General features: G+C 38.2%; 1 protein-coding gene across 2 annotated transcripts in view; it reads left to right on the top strand.

Moving 5' to 3' along the window:
• The first annotated feature begins 71 nt into the window (after nt 1–71).
• Nucleotides 72–23749, top strand: part of fut8b (fucosyltransferase 8b (alpha (1,6) fucosyltransferase)) — a 64854-nt gene continuing 41176 nt past the window's right edge. Inside the window, exons 1-2 of one of the 2 annotated variants that reach the window (XM_077711534.1) lie at nt 72–254; nt 766–843. The gene's annotated coding sequence lies outside the window, so the exon portion shown is untranslated. The remainder of the gene's footprint in view (nt 255–765; nt 844–23749) is intronic. The other variant, XM_077711542.1, reaches the window with a different exon arrangement.

Below are 23749 nucleotides of genomic sequence, written 5' to 3'. Positions count from 1 at the left end.
ACATGTTCATACTTCTATCTTATTCTGAAAAGGCTTTTTCGGAAAAGGAATTCTCCTCTTCCCTCGTGTACTCTGACACCGGCAGATATCCACAGTCCAGCTTGGCTCGATCGTACGCTTTATCTCAACGTTTCAGTTCCTTGGCTTCTTATATATTTACCAAACATTGTTTTCCTCCCCTGCAGACGCTGAGTTTTGCTGCCGCCTCATCAGATACGATCGGATGCCTCTGGAAGTCTTGATCTCCGATCCAGGTAAGGAACGCATTTACCTCTCTATTCGGTGGCCAGCGTCCGTCCGTATGTCATCGCCGGCCTGTTGCCTGCCTCCCTGCCGCGTTCCGGGAGGCAAGCAACCGCCGCGCAAAAGCAACCCCGATCGCACCCGTACTTAGTTGACTTTCTTCCCGGAATGATGTTCCGCTACTTCCCCGATCGCATCCTTTTTTGTCACTTGTTCTCGCCAGTAAAAGCAAAAAACAGCAGGTAAACAATGCGCGTGTATCTGCTCCACCGTCACGTTGTTCACATGGAGCTTTCATATTGATGATCAGTATCCCTACTACTATAATAATGATGATCATAGTGATACTTGGCTTATTACTATCAGCTAAATGCATCCAGGTTGTTACTAGATCTAATAGCGTTGAAGCTAACGGTCTGGTGTGGTTGGCTGTCCATTTGAGTGACCTCCACCCACGCACAGCAATGCAACTGTGCACATTTCCCTATTTGTTTATTTATTTCTATTCTTTTGGTTTCCTAGATTGTGCACGCCTTTCTTCTGCATGTGTTGCTTGATCTCATCCTCAACATCATCATCATCATCCTCAGCCTCATCCCGGTAAGGCATGCTTTTGCTGTCATGATGGGAAGGGAATTTGTGGGAGTCAGTTTTCTATACCCCCCAAAAAGATGTTGGTTCATTTAAATGCCATATAACTCAATCTATTTATTTGCTTGTTACTTTTGACTTATTTAATATCTCAATAGCATCACGTCGAGCTACCAAACGGGCTAAAAATAAAAAAATGATTGCCACAAAATCAACATTTCTGCAATAGCATGACAAAAAAGATACTAATGAAATACTATGTAGCAGCGATTCTCTAAATATTACATAACAGGACATAAATATACATTAAGTATCCGATCTCTGGTACTCATTTGAGAACCACACCCCCAAAAAAGTTATGTACACTGTTATGATTATGGTTTTAATCAGAAGTACACAGCCTTGTAACTGTAGATTTTTGTCCTTTTAAAGACATCTGTTATGTCACTGTTAAAGGTAGTTAATATGTAACATTAAATGTCATATGTCAAGGACCCCCCCCACTATAAATTGGCCATTCTCTGTGAGCTAGGTGTGACGGATGACAAGACGATAAGTGGGTGGACATGTAGGACTGCTATAGGCAATTCCACTTTGTAATTGACACTCTTCAACATCCAAATGTCATAGTATTAAAAGAAGCTAAGCATTTTAGAAGACGCCATTGAAGCACCAAATAATTGCGGTTAGAACATTCCTTTTTACTTTACTTAGTACTTTATACGTATTTACTTTAATGATGAGTGATGAGTATCTTAATACTTTAGTCCTTTTTTTCAGTTTATATTTCATACGTACTGTTAACGGATGCACTTTTTTATATGTATCGTATCTTTTGCTGACCCCGGCCCATCTGTCAAATTTTTAAAGTCAATGTGGCCCCCGGGTCGAAAACTTTGCCCACCCTTGGGTTAGAATGTCTGTCTTACAGTTCGAATTCAATATTTTCAAATTAATATTGTTAGAAAAATAGCCGTATCGGATGGAGATATCACTAGTTGACCCAACAATAAGAATTTGTGTCTACATAGTACTTTACTGGAGTCCAATGTATGACATACTACAGAGACAAGCTTTGTGTCTTTTCTGGACAGCAATGAATCAAGCAATTGTCAAAAAAATATAACAATGAGGCGATCGTTTCATTTCATTTGTAAGGTTCAAATGAACTATTGTACGCTCGCGTGGAATGAGGCCATAGTGGTATTAAGTCAACACCCATGGAACCTAATGCATCATTAATATAATGTAATAAAGTCCCCATGTATAACGTTAAACCGACTGATTAAGTTAGGAGGTTTAATGGAGTCATGAATAAGTAAGTAGTCAAACATATTGCCAGGACTAAGAATTGTCTCGAATCATCTGTGTTACTTTATGGAAAGTAAAAATGGTTATCATCCTCAACCTTCACCTTTTTGTAGTTCACAGTCAGATTAATCGTAATGACGAAGCGCATTAATTAGATGATTTGTTAAACACAATAACTTCAACGGTAGGCTTGTTTGTCGACAAGGAAAATAAATACAAGTAATTGCTTTGCGAAATGCAAATAATTACTTTGGGAGAGTTCATTCCTGGTCACATAAATTTTGATCAAGCACTTAAATCCAAGAGCCTGATTGGATTTTTGACTATAAATCACAATTTGCTAGGGTTGTTGTTTTTTTTTTTTTTTTTTCACGTGAGATAGATTTACACTGCAGGACAAAGAGAGCAATTCTAATTAAATGTGTTCATTTGATTTTCATCAAATGGAGGATAAAAAATTGATTTAAAAATAGCTTAGTGTTTTTATACAATATTATAGATTGATTTCCTCATCCATGTATCAATATATCAGTAATTGCTATAGTATTATTTATATTATTATGGACTTTTTTGGGCAGCCATTGACTTGTAGTGACATGATTCCTCTTCATTTTTGACTTATGACTTTAATAATTAATCTATTAGTGGTACTTAGCTAGAAAAGGAAGATATCCAGCATAAAATTATATTTTTTTTACAGTTTTATCTGCATGAAACAGCACCATTTATTGTCATAGCAATTACCAATCATTGTGTTCAATTCAGTTCAGTTCAGTCGCAATCCTGCTCCAACTGGAGTTTTATTTAAAATAGCATTTGGATTAGTTTTTCATTTCAATGTTGTCTGCAGTACCAGGCTGTCACCAGCACAGCGGGTGCCTCTGTTTTTGCATGAAAAGACATTCTAATTTCAAGCGTCACAGTGTTTTGACTTGGTGTACTGTGTCTCTAACGCTTGGAAACACAAACAATACTTTTTTTTTTTGGTTCTGGGGAGGGTTTCCTCCCAACTAACTTAATTCCAGAAACTATCCAAACAATGTAAGGAGCATAGTAATACAGAAAGAATTCCTAACACCATTGTTTTGTGGGAATTGATATTTGTTTTTGTCAAGGTTCTACTGCAAGATAGTGTGTATTGAATATAGTTTGTTTGTCGTGTCCTGATAAGCAAAAAGAGGAAAAAGTTGATTGTTTTTTTTTGGTACATATATGTTTGCATCATTGCACTGATAGTATAATGTACTTTGTCCCTGAAGAGCCATATTAGCCTTGAAAATGCATTTAAAAATAGCCTCTCAGATTGCGATGATTCATTTCTTCAGGGTAACTTGCCCATCTGCAAAAAATGCACGTTGGGCTGTTTTTTTTTGTTTTGTTTTGTTGTTCAAGGCACCAGACTGCAGACTTTCAGAGTGCCAATTCCACAGGAAGTGCCTCTGTGCCATCATTCTTTTGCTCTCATTCTTCCAGAGGCCCATTATTATCAGCATTGTAAGATGGAGTGTCTGTGTAGTGGTCGTAAGAGCCAATCAGAGGGCGAGAGAGGAGTGGGTTTCCATGGAGAAAAACTAGCTGGCTCCTAGAGGGTACTGAATCCGATTTTGTGACGGCTGGTTTTGTCCAAAGGTGAGGTATTCTCTAATACCAGAGTGTAGAAAATTTCCCTGTAGGCTGAACTTCATGTCTGGTTGCTTTTTGTGTCTTCTCTCTGCTGTTCCACCTGTTGCACTTGCCTACTCAGGCTTGTATCCGTTTAGTAGTTACAGATAGAGAAGCTTTTTGTTTAATGGTTACATGTTCTCAACCACTAAAGCAGAATTGCAATTGACTTTGGTTCAACTTTTATGTAATTGCCTAGAAGAGGAATCCCTGAACAGCAGCAATCCATTTGGAACCCAAAAGCAAGACAAATTATGACGAGGGAGGGAGACGAACCCACTTGGCTAAGGCAGGGGTAGAGAACCTATGGCTAGGGAGCCATATGTGGCTCTTTTGATGGGTGTATATGGCTATTTTCTTCATTAGACTCTTCTGTATGCATATTCTCATTGATACTCTTTGATTAGCAACAGTGAAATCATGTTCTCATAAGAATTCAGACTTTTTTGGGCTTTCAAAGTGGTGAATTGAATAATAAATGCTCACATTTTCATGTATTTTTACTATTCAATTCTGAGTATGGCTCTCAAGGAATAATGTAATTGTTTATGGCTCTCTTCGTCAAAAAGGTTTCCGGCCCTTGAGCTAAAGGAACAGTGCTCCTAATGTTAGGGCATGTTTAGTTTTTTTGTCTCATATTTAATGGTACATAAGTCACTGCCTGTCTCATAAATTCATACATCCGACTGTCAGTGTTAGATCACCCATAAATCTCACTTACATGTTTACGATGTGTGTATAGTACTCATTGCTGGATAGAAACATAGCTCATTACCTAAAGTGACCTCAGATTTGCAAATAGAAGTCAAGTTGAAGCTATCATACCTTTAGATACCCCCATTGGCAGGATGTTCAAATGTGTATTTGTTTGGAGAGAGTGATTCTAATACAGCCCTTGCAGCTGTCATGGCCTGCCAGGGATTCCGACTTGGCCAGTTCTCTCAAGTGTGCTGCCCCCAGGTACTGTTTCAATGCAGCCTGCAGTGTCCTTTCGTCAGAGAGGATTTTTCTGCATGCATTTGTTGGCTTATGTGTGTTTCCTGGGGAGTTATTGCTGCTGCAGCTGGCAAAGTGTGTCTTGTTGTTTTTTTCTTCTTCTCCTCTCTCTACTTGAGATGTCCAGAAATACTCCTGTAACAATCTAATTGGTGTATGTTAATGTTCCATATTTCCCAGTTTTTTTTTCTTCCTCATTTGCAGTTTATAGAAGAAATTTACTCTACTGTGCTGCTATATTGTGCTTGGATTACTGTCACATTTTTAGCCAAGAATTTTTAAACACAAACAAACAGATGTCCCATTTTTTTAATATATTTTTTTATTTTGTCATTAAATGTGCCCCAAAAAGAATATGCTGAAATGCTGGTAATTTACAATTCCAGCATGGAAAAACCCGAAGCTATTTTAGATGCTTTCAATAAGGCTAAACTAGAAAAATAGTCTCTATTTATTTACTTTTTTTAACCCTGCCAATCTAAAAGATTAATCTCACACAATATACATTATAAAGTTATAATTAATGATGAGTTTTTTGGATTAGGATGATTACTCACAAACTTTCAGACCAACAATAATTAAAAAATATATTATTATTGGGCCATAGCTCATCTTTGATACCTGAACACAACCTAACAAGAATGACTTGACTAATTCTACTAGAACTTCATTTATCCGACATGACTGCATCATCTACTTTGTGTTCAATCCACATACACGATACACATTAGTCACCCCCTGATATCACCCTGCATCCATCCATCTTAAAACTAGTTTAAACAATTCATCCATCATGGCAGCACTTTCAGCATTGGGAGTGTCGTGGAAGCACAAACTCACTAGTGGCATCCACGCTTGGGTGGCACATAGATAGATATGTCAGGGAAAAGAGGCAGATGGTGACAAAAGGGAAAAATGCCGGGAAAAAGCAAGGTAATAATTGGGACAGCTGCACATCTCCAGGCACAAACATTCCCATTTCACAGAGTTCTCTCTGACCCTTCTCTTTAGTATCTCTACCCAATAAAAATCCATCATCTTAATGCAGTCTGAGACCCAGATGCGGACCAGTAGGATCAGTGAAAGTCCAAAATTGGCCTGCACTCATGACATGGAATGCACAATGACAGAAAAGAAACTCTCTGAGCTCACATGACAGAATGGGATCATTTTACACACTTGCTTCGAAAAGGTTGTCTGACAGGCCGACCGGCCAGTCGGCCAGTCGGACGGACTCTTTGTGCAGTGACTCAGAACTATTATACTGGTCTCAATAGGATGGCTACTTTTTCTGCACTCTCTCCACTTTTATCAACTCTTATAAGAACAACTTATAGACTTGGCTTTATTGGAGAATGGAATCTGAGTAGGTATTGAGTGACCAGCATAGAATCAGAACACAGAACTGAACTCCTGCAATGAGAGCCCCACATGAACATCATTTGTATCATAAGCCCTGTGGGGTCTTATGTCTGGCTACCCAATGGTTGTACTCGCCCTGTGGAGGGTTTTTTTTTTGGATTGTTTTTGTTTTTATGGCTATTGTGTTGACCCCTGGAGGGGGGCATCTATATGACTTCCATTATGAGGTCAGAATTCTAGCTACAAAAAGTATTTAAAGCTTCATTTTTGCGTTTACTCTGTATGTTGTGTGCCAAATTCTCCAGGGATTAAGGATGTTTACAGTATTTTGTTTGTTTTTGTTGTATTTTTATATTGCTATGTGGTTTATGGAGGTGCTATTTACCATAAGAGATTTGTAGAAGATCTTTGCAGGATTGGTTTGATTGGATTTCAGTGGCTGGATCACTTGACCCAGCGTGGTACTGTGGAAGATAGCAAGGAAACAATCAGACTGCAAGCACACTAAATGTAGGGCAAACTCTGCCTTTGTTCCCCCAGCAGTCACAAACATTCACTGAACAGTGTAGAACTTCATGAATGTCATTTGACAGTATTGTGGTTATGTAACAGAAAAAAAGTCAAATGAAACGCCGTCAGGTTTTAGTCTCCGGTCATTTAAATGTATTCATGTGCAGTGTAATGAATCACCATCTCTGAGCAATAGCATTTTTAGTGTGAGGGAACATCAATGAATTATTTGTTTGGGTCAAAGAAATTAGTGTTGTTTTCAACCCTGTCCAATTAGAATAATAATAATAATAATAAAAACTAAAGCTTCACAGAAATTAGGCCGGGTCCAGTAACTTTGCCCAACCTCCTGGAAAAATGACTACCTTTTGTCACTGAAGCATTTTCCATCCCTCAAGTTCATGTATTTTATGTAATGTGGTCCATGTGTAATAATGCATGACGTAGTAGATGGATATCCCCATTATATGAAAACATAAACCTGACGTTAAGAGATGTATATTACTGGACCAAAGTCATAATTGTTCTGCTGCCGTTCCCAGAACTAATGCTAGAAATTCAGTAGACAGATAAAGCATTCAACTGTTTCATTAAATATATTTCAGATACTTATGTTGAAAAGTATTCTGTGAAAAGTGGAAATCAATGCAGACGAGGGTCAAATGTAAACGGAAAACTGCATCCAGTACTAGGTAATGAAAAGGAATGTGACATACTTTAAAGGTTATACCCATATATCACTTCTGTTTTAGTTTTAATATAAAATATGCTAATCTGGCCCATGGTGGGAGATTGACTTGATTGAAGCCGTGAAATGGTATGTTTTATTGTGACATAAGTTGCTGTCACGAGGCACTCAATTTTAGATTTGATCTGATTACCTGCATAGATTTTTTTTGAAGCAGAATCCCCTTTGGATAATTGTGGAAATGTGTCCCACTGGATGTGCCAGTTTCTATTGTTGCATTGTGATATTTCTTGGTAGTAGATGTTTTGTTTACCCTGACAAGTATCTTTCCCCAATAGCTTTAGTATTGATTGAGCTGTAAAGTAAATTTATAGTGCTAATAGAGCAAGATTTGCTCAAAGATATTGCATTCTGTAATATGGAAATATCAATACCAGTCTTGAGGAGTCTTATGGATCTTTTGCTAATGTCTATACATTGTGAATTGTAACATGTTGTCGCTGTCATGACAACGCTTTTGTTAGTTGATGATCATAAGGACCATATTGTTTCCTCAAAGTACCAAATTGATTTTTTTTGTTTTATTCTCATCCATATTGCATACGTTTATGGTTTTAGGCTTACTGGGAGCATCATATTATTGCAGTTAAACGACTATACTAACCTTCAGTATTAAAAATTCCTGCAAATATCCTATATTTTTTAACATTTATTTATGAAGTAGCAAATCTATAATTGAGTTTCATTCAATACTTCAATATACACTTGAAAAAACCTTTGAACAAAGAGGAGCTTTGAGAAAAAGTGACAAATTATATGACATATCCACCAAAATAAACATTATATGGGCTTCCCCAAAGTGGATCATAATCATAGTAGTGTCCCAAAAGATGGTAATAGTCAAAAGTAACACAACAAAGACCCCTTTCATACCCCATCCCTAACCACATTTAGTCCCCAAGCACTCTTGTTAAACCACTTTCTTTTCCTCTAGAGGTCATAGGTTAGAAAATATGTTGACTCGTACTAAAGCTGGGCCTAGATTTGGAAAGCGAATTTGTTCAAAGCTCAACCCTTGTCTGTCAAAGGTTACTATACCATATCAGTGTATTTTCATTGTACATGTAACTACCACAGTCCTATCCTACATGACCTTTAGTCCCCATTCAGAATCTTTATGAGTGGCAGCTCTGGTATTTACCTATGGCAAAGTCCTTTGAATACCAGCAGGGGACTGTTAGTATCAGGCGTTGCTGTCATGTAGCTTCATGGGTGTCTCATCACACTGTCACTTCCTTCACTCTTTTCCTTCACTTTTTTGTTATTGTCCCTATACTGCAGACATTTTTATAACCGAGTAGCTTCAAACAAGGCCACTCATTTGTTTAATTTCGCCAGAGCTCTCTTTTTGTCCATTATAATCAAACTCTGGTTCTTTAGTGTCGGAGATAGGCTTTATAATATTACATTTCAGCTGGAGGAGTATTACATGAAAACATGAAACCTGATTTTTTTGGGGAGATCAAAGACACGTTTTTAAAGTGGAAAGCAGAGGTATGAAAGGTCCATTTTTGAGTCCTAGTGTTTGTGCAGATTCTACCATTTGTGATAATGAAAGCAATATAATGATGATACTAGATGGCATTTTAATTTCTATTAAAGCGTCCACCATTTGTTTTATAAACCTAATGTGTTCAGTGATGCTTATTTGATTGGGGCAATTACAATTGTGGCCGTGGAAGAGAGAAAAAGAGGAAAAAAAGAACTGTGTGCAGTAAGGAAATACCTTTTTTTAATACATGCAATGACTGGAGTGCAGAAACATGCCTGATAAAATTAATAACTGTGAAAGACAGATAAAAGGGAGTAAGTCACTCTTAGGCTGAGAAATTGAGTAATTTATTTAGCATTTAGTGGCATCTTGTAACTAGTCAGGGTTAATACTGTTTATTTTTTTAGAAAAATAGTGGTGAAGTGCAATTAGAGATTATTATTGATTGGCACAATGTCCTAGTTATCAATCTTACAAATGCAAGGCAGAATGCATTCTTGTATAGGTCATTCATTGTCCTTTGTCATTCAAGAAAAGCTACTAAGTCTGTCTTAATTTCAGGGTTAATAACATGAATCAGATTTCTTGTCCTCTGGAGGATTAAAGTTAAGACAAGATAATTGGTGAGCCATTTAAGTTTCAAGCTTTTTTTCAATATACTTTTTCATTGGGATCTATCTAAGTTGGTCAAATGTTCAAACAAGATTCATCGTTTTCTATCAGCTAATGTATCTTTATCTCTCCCCTGGCAATCTGCAATCCAATTGAGATCGTCTTAAATCATGTTTATCTCAGAGGCAATGTTGCACTTGCAGATCAGTCTTTTGGATTAGCATAATAACAAAGGATAGACTTTGCTTTAATTCCACTAACTCTTGACCAAGCTCCTTTTTTTCCTACTCATCTGTTGGTAACGGGAATTAACACTTTGTAACAACCATAATTTATGCTTAAAAAGGTTCATGCAATTGTTCCAGCATGAAACAAATGTGAAACAAATAATCAATAGTCAATTTCAGGGTAAGTTTACACTAGCATCATTTATTTGCTTAATAATTGTGTTGGTGAAATTGTTTCCAGTTCTGTTGGCTTCAGCAAAGTGCTCAGTATAGCAGCCATTGACCTTCGAAATTCTTAAGATGAAAAGAAGCAATAAAAATGCAGTTTGCCACTGCATGGTTAAGAATTGCAGTAATTTGAGGAATCCAAAAAGAATCAGCAGTGATGTGGGCCAGCACCTTAAATGTGTGCAGGCGTTTGCTTGTGAGAAAATGAGAGAAATGGAACAAAAAATGTGCACATCAACAGTCTGTGTGGCTGAATCTGTGGTACAGCATTGTGGCTTTCTCAAACAAACAAGTGGTGGAGCGTGCAAAAAGGACTTTCCAGCCACTAAAAGCAGCCACCACACCATTGATACACCTCCTTCCTCCTTTCAATGATTAAGTCAGAAATCATATGACACGCTCACTGAGATACACACACACACACATTGCAGTTCCTTATCTTATTCATCATTGGTTACGCATGGTGGTTTCCTAATTTTGCTCATGGCTGAATTTAAATAACTGCTATTTTCTATGCTTGTCACTGTTATTGACTGTTTTTTTGGGGGTGTGGGGGGTTACTGGTCCAACAAAAACCAGCGTTTAATTGACTTGAACTTTCATTGCTGCCACTTGGCATGACTGTGGAAATAGTATGTATAGCCATAAGCCCTTTGGCAATATTCTCTTATGGTTGTAGGGATTCTGGTGGCCCTTTGCGGTAATTCAGCGAGTCACATTTTAATCCCATTATCAGACAAATACAGACAACAACTAAACAACAGAGTGAGCTTGTTTTTTACACTGCTTTGGGGCATGTGGGCAAGCGGTGGGGGTCCAGTGGATAGGAAAAGGCAGGACCAGGTGACATCTGTGACCCAATATAACAGTGGCCATGCTCCATCTTCAGAGGGAAACTGGATGATTCAATTGGCTTCATTGTGCCAATGCTTACATGCACAGTATTAAATATGTATTCAAAAGAATCCACCTGAGCTTTATTTCACTATTCTATAAGGGAAAACTATTTTACAGTTAATGGAAAGGTTAAAACTCTGTTTAAGTTGTAAAATACTCCTGGGTTTGTTGGGGAGAAAATGGTGAAAGCTGTACCGCATGGTTCTGATTTTAAATTCAATGAAGCAGGCTAGCTTGAGCTCGGGATGAACATGATAATTGATTAAGATTGGCGTCTCTGTGGCTGACTGCTTAGGCATCTCTTCCTCTTCACAGTTCTGAGATTAAGGGGTCAAAATCAGGCGATGGCTTTTTGATGTGGAATTTGCATGTTCTTCTTGCCTTGAATGTTTTCAATTGCCTTCCAAAAAGATGCATTTGGAAACTGAAATATTTGTATGGTAAGTGGGAATGTTAATGGGAAATACATTTCTGCAATTTGTGCTCAGTGGTTGTTTGGGAATTGATCGATACTGACATTGCCGATACCAAAATTCATCATGATTTGACTCAACTTTGATTAAAAAACATTCTTTACAAGACTTTCGTGCATTATGCCATAGTGTGTGTGTATAGTGTGCAATTTATATAGTTTTTAATTCCGTTTAGAGTTGGACACTTGACTAATTATTTGCTTGGTCAAGAAACAAGACATTAGGGTTTAATAAAATGCCAGTATCTAAACTAATACCTAAGAGCTGACATCTTTAATAGCTATTGTATAGATTTTCCAGGTGACAAATGTTTGTCTTGGCACAGGACTACAGGTCTTGTTTTATGTTAAGTGATCAAGCCAACGGTTATTTTGGCATTAAATTGTAAATAGAATTACTGTAGGAAAGTTGTGTGGTTTGCTAAGAACCTGTAGGCAGGAAAGAAATTCACTTAAATTAACAGCATAGCTTTTTGATTTGATATGCATGTCCACTTGCAAGTAGATTACATCCTATCTGCATTCATATGTTCCATCTGAAATGGAAACATTGTAGAGCTCATGTGCTTCACTCAATCAAATGATTAATCTTTCTTGCGTTAACCACTTTACATATAGTCGCCAAAGCATGATCTGCCTGTCAAATTAACTGAAAATTAAAACAAAGCTTCAACTTTCACCTCATTTACTTCTAATTTCCCGTCAATTAAAAGATAATTCCTATAAAAAAGTAAGATGATATTGAATAGAACAAAATTACATGTCATTTATATTCCCATTTATTGTTTAGCACATATATACATGCACATACATATATAAGCACATGTATACATACACATACATATATAAGCACATATATACATACACATACATATATAAGCACATACATACATACATACACATACATATATATAAGCACATATATACATACATATATAAGCACATATATACATACACCTACATATATAAGCACATATATACATACACCTACATATATAAGCACATATATACATACAACTACATATATAAGCACATATATACATACACCTACATATATAAGCACATATATACATACACATACATCTATAAGCACATGTATACATACATATATAAAAGCACATATATACGTACACACAAATATAAGCACATATATACATACACATACATATATAAGCACATATATACATACACATACATATATAAGCACATATATACATACACATGCATATATATAAGCACATATATACATACACATACATATATACATACACATGAATGTACATAGGCCTAACCTCACCCTTTAAGCATAAATGAAGCCTATTATTACTTTATCTTTGTAATGACAAACACACATAGACAACCCACAAGCTGAGATCTGCAGTGTGCGAGGTGGCCGTCTGTTGCCACTGTTAGGTTCTTCTCTCCCACTGACCGTCCAGATGGACCTGATCTGATGGACAATTACTAGTGGCATTTAATCCTATTGACAATTCAGCTTTTTTAATACATACATAGATGTTGTTGAAATGTGAGACAAAGCGGAAGTACATAAATACCCATGGAAATAACACACAGCAAAGCCTGCTAATTAAATCCGAGACCTTTTGGCTTTTTTTCCACATGTGCTAACCAATACTTTTAACGTGTTGCCTTGGGAGATATGCAACAGTGTAATTTGAGAGTTAGCCAGCATTAGATTTGACTTGTGGGGTTTTCAAGCATGCTTAACAAGGCCTTGGTGCATTTTTGTTTTGGTTTGTAGATTTATTTGTTCCGAACTCGGGTCTAAGATAGCAAAGTCAATAATGTAGTCTTATAATTAGATTTTTTTTTCCTACTCCTAACATGATTATTCATTGTCATATTTTAGCTGCAGTTTTTGTTGGAAGAAGCCCACACGGTTGTAGTTGGATTCAATTTTGTTTGTTACTACTTGGAATAGCCAAAATGTGTCTCTTGTTTAAGTTTTTATGTTGGTCGATTCAGAGTTTTATATGATTTTATAAGGTGGTGGTAGTGTGGGCTGAATGCCAGAGGAGATTTTTAGATGGTGGTATCTATTTCAAGTTTGTAATAGGGCTCTTTATGCAATGTTTCATGATTTATAATTCAAATGCAACCTTAAAGGGTCAAACTCTCAAAATTTCCCTTCTATTATGATTTTTTCATCTATTTGGTCACCTGAACAGTTACTGGTAGATTTTCCAATAGTGTACATGCAATCAATCTCTTGATAATTATCCTCTTTTCCCCTTACTCTCTCAAGATTTCTTCACTGTTCCGAAAACCCCTTCTTCCCTTCTAGTTGTATCTCTTCTCGCCTGCCGCCATCATGCCTGTAGGCTTTAATCATCCCCGTTTCCGCTTGCCTTGTCACATTTGGCCTGCGTGCATGTCTGTCCGGGCCTCGTCACACACGCGCTACCCTCGCTTGGCTGACATCTCGACACACCGCTGAGGGCTTCTTATGTCCATGACACATACGCTGACCTGCTCCTTCGCTTCTTTAAGCTCTGACATCATCAAAGTGGGACGTGTTCATGCCTTGGGGACTGTTCGTGGTTAAATGTAATAGCAACCACATCTTTAAAAAGAGGAAGGCATAGATACGGAAGATATAGAGACTCTTTACTTAGCACTCTGTGAATATGACACTCAAAATTTCGACATGCCTACATACTGTAGAAAAAAATCCTCCCAAACTGTCTCTTGAAAACAGAGCAACGATATATATATAGAAGGTTTACAAACCTGTGTTCCGCTAATGTCAATTTTGAATTCCCCTCCTTTCAGGAAGAGAATCTACAGATCAGCACTATTTTTTTATCAGAGGCGATCACATACAAAAGATGGACATAAGCTCCCATGTGAACAAAAAAGTCCATCTTATCACAACCTTGATGAATAACTTATGAAAGCTCAAGGTTTTCCTTGATGAAAAATGGAGTCACGGTCTCCATCTGTTACTGTAAAACAATGTTATAGGTGATCTTGTACCCGGTGGGAGTGGGAGTCGCTGACAACTGCATACAAAGTGAGGCAAAGCACCTAAAGGCTCATTAAACAGAGCATTGGGGTTAAGGACAAATCTGCTTCATTTGTAATGACCATAACTGGAAGTCTTGTCTCACTGTATATGTTAGTGCAAGGAATTTACGTAGGCTGGATAAAGTGATTCTCAGTAGTCATTAGCAAACTGAAGATGCAAGACTTGAACCTCTCAAGAACATTCAGTCCCACCCTAATCCAACCATTCAGTACATTCCCATGAACTCTCAGTTATGTCAATTTAACCACAAGCATGACACAACAGCTAAACAATTACTCTCAAAGCATATGACCAGAGACGAGGATAATCAGTCTTTTCCCCTTAACATCGTAAAATAAAACCACAACAAAGTAATTAAACACTAATTGTTGACGTGGTCCCTAAACAATTTAGAGTTGAGTTTAGGTTTTGGGCCATGCTTACTTCTAGTCTGGTTTACAAAAATGTATATATTCTTTACAGATACGTATATTTGTAAAAGATGTAGTTAGATCTTCATTTTCCAGTAAAATGTGACTGTGTGTATTATGTTTTTAACTTTTTCTAGTCTCCTACGCTTAAAAAAAAAAACCTTCAATGGCACATTCCGTTTTTTTAATCAGATGTATGATGATAGTTATAATCAAAGGGTGCCAATTACTGTCTGGTTGAGCAGTTTCTGTTTTCTCATGGAGTTTTTTTTCTTCTAATTATTTTTTAAAATGTCACTCACTGATAGTTTCCCTTTGGTTGTTTGATGTAAAGGTGAGCCGAGCCTTTTCGTGATGCGATACTCCACAAGCAGTTTAGACCGCTGTGATTAGATCCTTTTTCCTCCTGCCGGTGATCTCTGGCCGACAGACCGTGTTGCTAGAAGAAAAATAGCAAAGAAGCCCATTAGGACGGGTCCACAGTGATCTATCCCGTTTGACAAGTGAGAGAACTGAGACCGTTGTGGGCGGGCGGTGCTCATTAATTCCTAGCCCGATGTTGGAGAGTCCAATCAAGGAGTTGTGCTGTGGGTTCATACAGCAAATTCTAACGTGCAAGATCTCCACACACCAAAAAGCTAGTCGAGCAAGGAAACAGGGTGTCCAAGTATGGGCACTGATGGATTCACTGCCTCAATTGATGGGTGCTTAGAGGAGAGTGAAATGGTATGGTGATAGATGGGTCAGAGGGCTAGGGAGCCGGTGGCTGACTATCAACAAGTTTCTGATAGTCTAAACCCGATATCCACTTTTGTTCAACATGCAACACCTCTACTTCAACCCTGATACTGCCCAGTCGTTTCCCATTGAAAGTTGAAACATAATTTGGCACTACCATCCCACTGAACGTTGTCCAATGCCTTTTACTAGACTAACTATCAAGAATACCACAAAATCTAATTGTAAACTTTCTTACAATGTCCCAGGAGACTGTTTTGCAAATAATATTCTAAAACGTCAAGTCTGATGTACTGCAAAGTACATTTATCGGTTTTAAAAATAGATCCCACACCACCTAAATCGCTGCTATCCCTTTTATTCAATTTAAAAAAGAGAGATTTTCTGTCATCTAATAGCAAAGCTGCTATAAACGCCCTCCTTCAAGTCTTTTTTTTCTTCTCTTATGTGACACTGTCATGCATAGTGCTTTCATTTTAACTCTGATTTTACATGGATTATACTTCCATGCTTCTCTTCTACAAGCGTCTGTATGTGAACTCATGACAAAGTGACAAATAGTGGTCTATCTTGTCACATGATACATAAGCCTTTGCTACATGTCGTAGTGCCAAATGACTGATCGCTGGACCTGTCATAGGCAAAAAAAGGAGGCCTCACTTTCTTCCAGGGGAAAGAAATGAATTCAGAGCAGGTTCTACTCGATCCATCAGAAGTGATGTAATGAATTCCAGGAGGCTGAGAATGCTAACAAGTTCATTATCCGAGCTGGGTTTAGAAGTAATTACCATTTTGCATCCAAAGCTATTGCAGACTGGGTCGTTCTTGTCAAATTAAGCTAAGTGTGAATATAGATAAATACTTGCATAGGGTGCACAAAGTGGGATTTGGTGACAGATATTGGTGCAGTTGTGTTTGTATTGTGGTGGTGCTGATGGTTGGAAATTTTGCTTTCCAGTCCAAAGACTGAATTTTATTTCTTAAACCTGTTCATGTTGTAAATGTAACCGGAATAATGCAGTTCTTATTGGCATCCCATGCTTGATCCGCAACATGGCATTTAGGAATTTTCATTGATTCTGCAAAATGTCAGTTAATTGACTCCTTGTTTTCCTCATCTGACGTTATCATTGACAGCAATTTCAATGTGAAAATATCATCTGATATCACATCAAGTGATTCACCAAAACTGTGTCATGTATCCTCAAGCTTGCTTATTTTAGTAGATTATTCATGCATCGAAGAATATCTGCAAAGAAGGGATGTATCGTATTTTGACATTTTAACTTAGCTGCAGGACTTTCCAACCAATATAGCCATACAGTAAAGAGTATTTTTGCAATGAATCCAGATCCGCTTAATGATAAATTTGTGGCTGTCAGCCCACAAATATCTGGGAACCAACTGTACACTACAATTATTCTTCCATAATCATTACTACTCGTTATTCAATGTGCAATGTACTAATGCTTCAGCAGCATAAAAAGGCAACATTATTTCTATAACCATGATAAATACTTCCCCTGCAGCTCTTATTAATACATACTAGCTAATATACTGCACAGTTGTAAAAATCCATACTGTTGCAACAAGTTTAAATGAAAATGTAAGGCTTTTTTCTCCTACTAATCATCATGGAAACTGATTGATAATTAAATTAGTAAACAAAAAAGGCAAAAAAGCATGCATTAGTCCATCCAGTGCACTTGAGTCATGATGTACACTTGCGTTCATGTGCAAGAAAGTTTGAAATCCAAATTGTGCGACAATATGGAAAACCTGCATGAGAATTATATCCCCATCTTTATGCCTATCGATTTAAAAATCCACTCCATTCTTAAAAAGGTTATGTTGGTGTTGTGTTAAAATGCAATCTGTTTTTTATTTTTATTACTCATGCCCCAGATTAAATATTAGCATTCTACTGTATCCATTGTTGACATTCTAACCTAATTAATTTAGCTTCCCAATTGAGGACACACAAATGTACTACAACATCAATACCCGTTCTAGAAGGAGCCGTTTCAAATGTGTGTAGTGTCTTCATGGTTAACACAGCGGACTGCAAATTATGCACTACAAAATGCATGATAAATTTAGCTCAGGCTAGACTGAGAAAGCAACCCCAAGAGTTGTGGTAGTGATCTGCCTCTCTGGACATTTGTAGTATATAAACCCAAAGATATGCCATCTCAAAGTATGCAATGAACTTCTGGCATATCCCTATTTTGAAGTTGTACTCTACTCTAGACCTTCACATTTAAAACTGGAATTTGCTTAATTCTTTGAACCAAATCATGCCCTATTGAAATTTTAAGACTCTGTGGAAATACATCCATGCTACTGGGCTTTTGGAATTTGCAATCACAAAGACATCTATTTTCTCTCAGAAATATGATACATGGGTGGCGGAGGGGGTGTGCAAATGAAGTAAATTTGTGAAGGGTGGAAATTTAGTTGCCAGGCAACTGTTGTTACTCTTCACCAGAAACCCTCAGGGTAAAAAGATCAGGAAAGAGGTGCTTGTGGGTGGGTGGGTGGGGGGTTTATGCCTTTGCAAAAGTGAGTACAAGAAGTCCTCAGGTCACAAGGTCCTTGACTTACAAGGTTTCTACTTTACGATATGCAATGCATCATCCGGTATTTTAATCGCACCACATTGTTTCAGTTTAGCCAGTCGCTTGTCTTCGTTTATGCATGGGGAACATGGCTGCCTTTTTTACCGTCCTATTTTCAAATTATAGCCCCATAGAAAGAAAAAAGCTTGGTCTTTGAGTGATGCTGGCAATTACCAAGGAAACGGGGCTTAACATAGAAAGATCGGAGAAAATAAATATTTACTACATAGTTGTCAGTCAGCTTTCCATTTTAGCAAGGACCAATATCAAAAGGACTTTAATAGACACATTTCCTGGAACCTACAAATTGTAGCCTTTTTTCTCCCCTAATGCAATTCACTATTTGCCTTGTCAGATTGGGATTTGGCATATTTTTTAATTTTAGAGCACCAGTTAATGGTATTTGTAAAGTTAAATCCATTTAGTGCATGTTTTCCTTAATGACTTTGACTGCATTGTGTTGCCTGCGGCTCAATCTTGAATGGTGGAGGGATGGCCCTAATTTGGGCTAATGGGTGAGTCAACCGTCATCATCATGTGTTCCTCGATGGACTAAAAAGACACACTGGCGTGCCTGTGACACAATGCATTGTGAATATGTGGGTTGACAATTGTAAAGGCAGAGTAGGCCTACTCAGTTACAGGTAGCAAAAATGTCAACAAAGAGGTTAATCTCTGGCTAACCTAATCAAATCGTTTGTCATCAGATTAGATTAAAGTGTTTAACCTTGCTTTGGGCGGCTGTCTGGTCAGAGTAGATGTGACTTTGTGACGCGTACGGCTATCAAAAAGCCGTGAAGTGATTATGCACGGTAAAGGACTGCAGCTTTATGTTCCAATCATCTTGAAAATAAAAGGTGCGCATATAACTTTGCAATGTGTGGTGGGTGTACTGGAGGACATTAAACTGTAGGTGGGTTGACAATGTGACGTCAGCAAAGGTTGAGGTAGTTGTTGTGGAGAGGCATCTGACTGCGGCCAGGCAAGAGTGCTGCAGTGGCTAGTTTACATTCCACAGTCGGCTATGCTTGAACAACCTCTGCTCCGCTTAGACATGCACACATTAATACATCCGCTCACGCCTGTATGCAGTATGCTATATACAGACACTGCATTCAATCATTATTTATTGCTTTTTAAAAAATAAAATCATCAACAAATGTCTGATTGGCCGGCATCGATCTTATTTGACATTGTATTCCGTCACCTATCAAATCCATAACTTACTTTGTCAGAATTCCCACCCCTTTTTTTTAGGTGCACCAAATGGTGTAAACTGATAAGTTGCTCTACACATTGAAAACAATGTTACAGCCAAGAACTGAAGTGGTAAAAGCCTATCCTTAATCCGAATATTTCAGACACAATTGCATTAGTAAACTCACTGTAAAACAAGTTTTTAGTTGCATGGTTTTGTTGTAAGGCAGCAAATTTGAAGTGTATAAAAATTATTATGTACTAAAGCAATCAGTTCATCTAAATGCATTGAGAGAAACCACCATGAATAGTGGGCTCAGTTGAAAGGGACACACACCAAATGTTGCTCCCTTTTGGTCCAATAAAAGGCTTGTCAGGCCCTTTAGTCACAGAGCTTACCCACATTGTGACCTAAAGTGATCATGTAGTTATGAATGAGTTTCATTCGCCTGTTGGCTGACCTGTCTTCACCGCTTAGCACCCACACATGACGTTACATCAGATACATGCCTTCAACAACAATGCAATTATTCCACTATTGATATTTTTTTTATGTCTGAGCAAAGATAGAGCTGTGAAGTATTCCTAAGAGAGCAGTTTACAACTGTACAAACAGCATAGACTTATCACCCCTTTCTTCCCATGAGACCTATTAGTAGAGGTGGGGGGGGGTGTGATCTTTGGGCGGCTTCACTAAGCTATGTGTAACCTGTCAAAGATCAACTACGTGATATGACTCAATTAAGGGAGTACTTCCGCCTGGTAACTGAGAGGTTCCGTGGATGATCTTTCCACTGTCAGAAACGGCAGTTTATTCAAACAGATGCTGCTTTTGTGTTTACATTCATTCATTATTAACACAACTTTCCAAATAACCCAAATAAGGTTACAGTTTAATAGCATTACTTGCTATATCCTACAGACACTCCGCCTCTGTTGAAAATCATCAATAAAAACACAACTCATGGAGTTTAGTGCAATGCTTCTTTTGGCATACTAATTAGTTCACGCTCGATGTCCCAAATAAATTAGAGCAATAGGTTCAGTAGATGCAGCTAATCCTGGGACTGGGATATTGACTGATTAAATGCTATGTCAACAACAATGCCGCCAAGATGTAATCCTCTACAATTTAGACAACTGAAAATCAATGAAAAGACTGATCAGAAATTGACCTCAGTATTTTACTTTGTTTCCAATATTGACTGCTAACAAGAGGACTTGGAGTCCATTCCTGTAGAACTTTAGTTGTATTACAATGATGGTATTTTTCAGACGATAACCCACTACTTAGGCTTGTTTTGTATACAGTCCCTTCTGTAATCATTCCTAGTGAAATCATCTGCATGAACGTGACACATGGTAATAAGAGCAGGCAAGTATCCCGCTTGGCAGTTGCAAGAAAACCACCTGTTTGTTCACACATGGCTATCTCCATGGGGTGTTAATTCAAAGCAAATCCCATCACCCTTTGTCCCCCCACAAACTGTAGTTAAAAGGACATGAAACCCAGCATGTTCACTTTCTTTTTTCCCAGGAGTAAGATTATAATGACAATGCACCATTATAGGTCCAGCAGGAGTCCGGGACACCAAATTACTGTTTCTGCTTCCACTGTTTTCCGTGAAGTATCTTTCTTTGTTAGTTAAGGGATAAAGTAGCCGCAGACATCTTTGCTCTCTGCTTGGCAGCCAGCAGTAATGACCAAGCTGTATGGATCTAGGCAACTGGGCCAAGCCGTTTGGCAGGCTGGCTCCTCTGTGCCGGTCTTCGGCTCACAGATAGGAAAAGGAATAAGACCGAACACCACAGAAGACACACAGAAAAGATAGGATCAAAACCGTGAATACCCTGAATAGAAAAAGGCAGATTTAGGAGGATGGGATTTGTTGAGGCTTGTGCACAATTTTAAGATCATTTATTTAAAGATGCAAGCATCGTTAAATTTCAAATAGAATATCAAAAGGTAATGGGAACGGCATTCAGATGAATGCCTTTGTCATCAAGAAAAGTGGAATCTAAAAGTTTATACCTTTCTGATCTGACTATGTAGGATGGGACTTTTCTACAGTTCATCACAACTGTCTAAAGGGACTATGATTATTTGGCTATCCTCTCCCTCGTTCTGAGATGCATGGCTCCGAGTGTAATGTTGTGTAAAGACTTGCAATCAACATGTGCAGCCAATGCGAGCAGGCACTCCCACCACTGCCTGGGTCGCCTGCCAAGTCCGCCCACATTACCTCTCGTCTGCTCAGCCACCCCCACTTCGTTTTGCTCTTTAAAAGAGCCATCTTTCATCCAGACTATTGATGCAGACCCAGCTGATACAGCAGTACTTGACTGGAACTTGGGCCTTAGTGTCCATACACGTCAAAAAGCAAAGAGGAGTATCTCTTCCTCTCTGAACCAGAAGAATATTTTCTTCTGGATCAAGCCAAAAGCAGTTGTAATTGGTGCATTTTCAAGACATCTGCTGTTTTGTTCTGTATTTGCAGCTTGTCCCTAAGGGCTAGTGTGTTGTTTATGCCACCACCCTACAAAAGCTTCTGCAAATGATGATAAACCACAGCTTGAAGATCCTCGATTTTGATAAAATTCCAGTGTTCCGGAGCAGTCTTGTCTTCGTTATCTCTAGTGACCACGCACAAATGCAAGTAGATCAAAGAAATTATACATCCTAAGATTGACGTCATCTGTTAAATCCTTATGTTACGGCTCTCTTTTGAAATAATCTCACAACATATGGAATTTACTTCTGTTAAATCCTTCTCGCTTGGCAAACCATGACATAGGCCTTTTATCCTAAATTTGATTCCTTTATGCCACGTTTTACAAGAATTGTAGATTTATCACACGCCAATGGAACATGCAGCTAGCCCTAGGTATTTTGTTAAGCATTGCAATTTAAACCTCCCCACACCAACATTAACTAGTTGGGTGCCTTTCTGGTAAGGAATATCCTGTCCTCAATGATAGGTGTCCATCATTTTTCTTTGACTGGACACCTGACAGTTGTTCATGTCATTCTGTTTCACATTCAAAAGACTAGGACAGGCGAGAAGGAAAGCTTTGCTGCAACAAAAGTATGCTGAGCAAGCAGCAACCCTGGGAACGATTGATGGACTATTCTGTCTAGACTACTGTCAGAACATGGTGCATAAGGACAGCCAACAGGACACACACACACACAGCTTCTGTAGGGAAGTCTTGGCATGTACTTCTTTATTGATTAATCGATTAGAGGTTGGACAGGACCCCCTTGGTCCCTTTCCTTCTTAATTCTTCATCTCTCCAAGACATTTACACAGTTCTAAGCTTCCAACTTTGTTGGAGAAGTTAAGAGAAGACGCTTTTGTTTTCTGTTATATTATATTTTTCTAAGTTTGTTGCTGATGCGCTCTTTGACTACAAATCTTGTCAGCTGCTCAGTGACCTACATTCCATCATGTAATTTTGGAGGAATTAACAAAACTTGAAGTTAGGGAAATTCTAGTGCTGGGGAAAGCCGAGAATTCAATTCTAGCTGTTCTTAGAAAGTGGTTGTCTTTATATTCACAATTTGATACTTTTTTTAAGAGTGACATTTTTGGTTGGAATTACAGTGTGAAGTTGTCCCCTAACATGGCCTGGGAAAATATTTTTATTTCATTTACAGTTGATGAATCCAATGGATGTTTAGTATTATTAATATCATTATTTAATGTTAATTTAATGAGCAGCAGTTCCTGTTTATTAGCTGTCTATGTGGAGCAAAGAGATGCACTGATAGTACTGTGTACTGTTTGTTACATTTAGGAATGTCAATATGCAAGAATACCCTCCAGAGAAAATTTAAGAAAATACATTCTTTGCCCAGACCCCACTTGCCGATTGTCTTATTTTTATTTAATAGAACATGACTTCCACGGAAGGTTAAACGAGAGAGAGAGAGGGAGTAAGAAACCAAGTCTGGACTGAAGATTGTGTCAGTTTCTCTTATACTAACAACGCCCCATTTTGTATTTTCAAGCCAGCCAAGGATAAGTAGTAGTGAGTGATGATCATGTCCCTCCAGCAAAGCAGAAAACCGCCGGTCTGCTGACAGGACTCTTTTGCCACAACAGATTAAACTTTTATTGTAGTGGTCAAAAGAGATTATGGCAGCTGCCACTGCATCTTGCGAAGTAATAGCACTTCCACATTGAGCTTCATACAGCAAGCAACCTTTACACAAGCCCTACAATGGCTAGAAAACAACCTGGGTTAGGGCGGGGGGGGGGGGGGGTCCAATGGGCTTTATGGCAATGAGTGGAAAATGGAGAAGTCAAGCGAACAAATGTGAAGGCCCAAAGTTCAAAACTAAATCATGACAGGGACAATGTGGTTTGTTTGTGTTGTGCAGGT

Source organism: Stigmatopora nigra, chromosome 2 (assembly GCF_051989575.1).
Source record: "Stigmatopora nigra isolate UIUO_SnigA chromosome 2, RoL_Snig_1.1, whole genome shotgun sequence".
Classification (NCBI taxonomy): domain Eukaryota; kingdom Metazoa; phylum Chordata; class Actinopteri; order Syngnathiformes; family Syngnathidae; genus Stigmatopora; species Stigmatopora nigra.
Note: the sequence above shows the minus strand (reverse complement) of the source record. Positions and strands in the feature narration are given on the sequence as shown.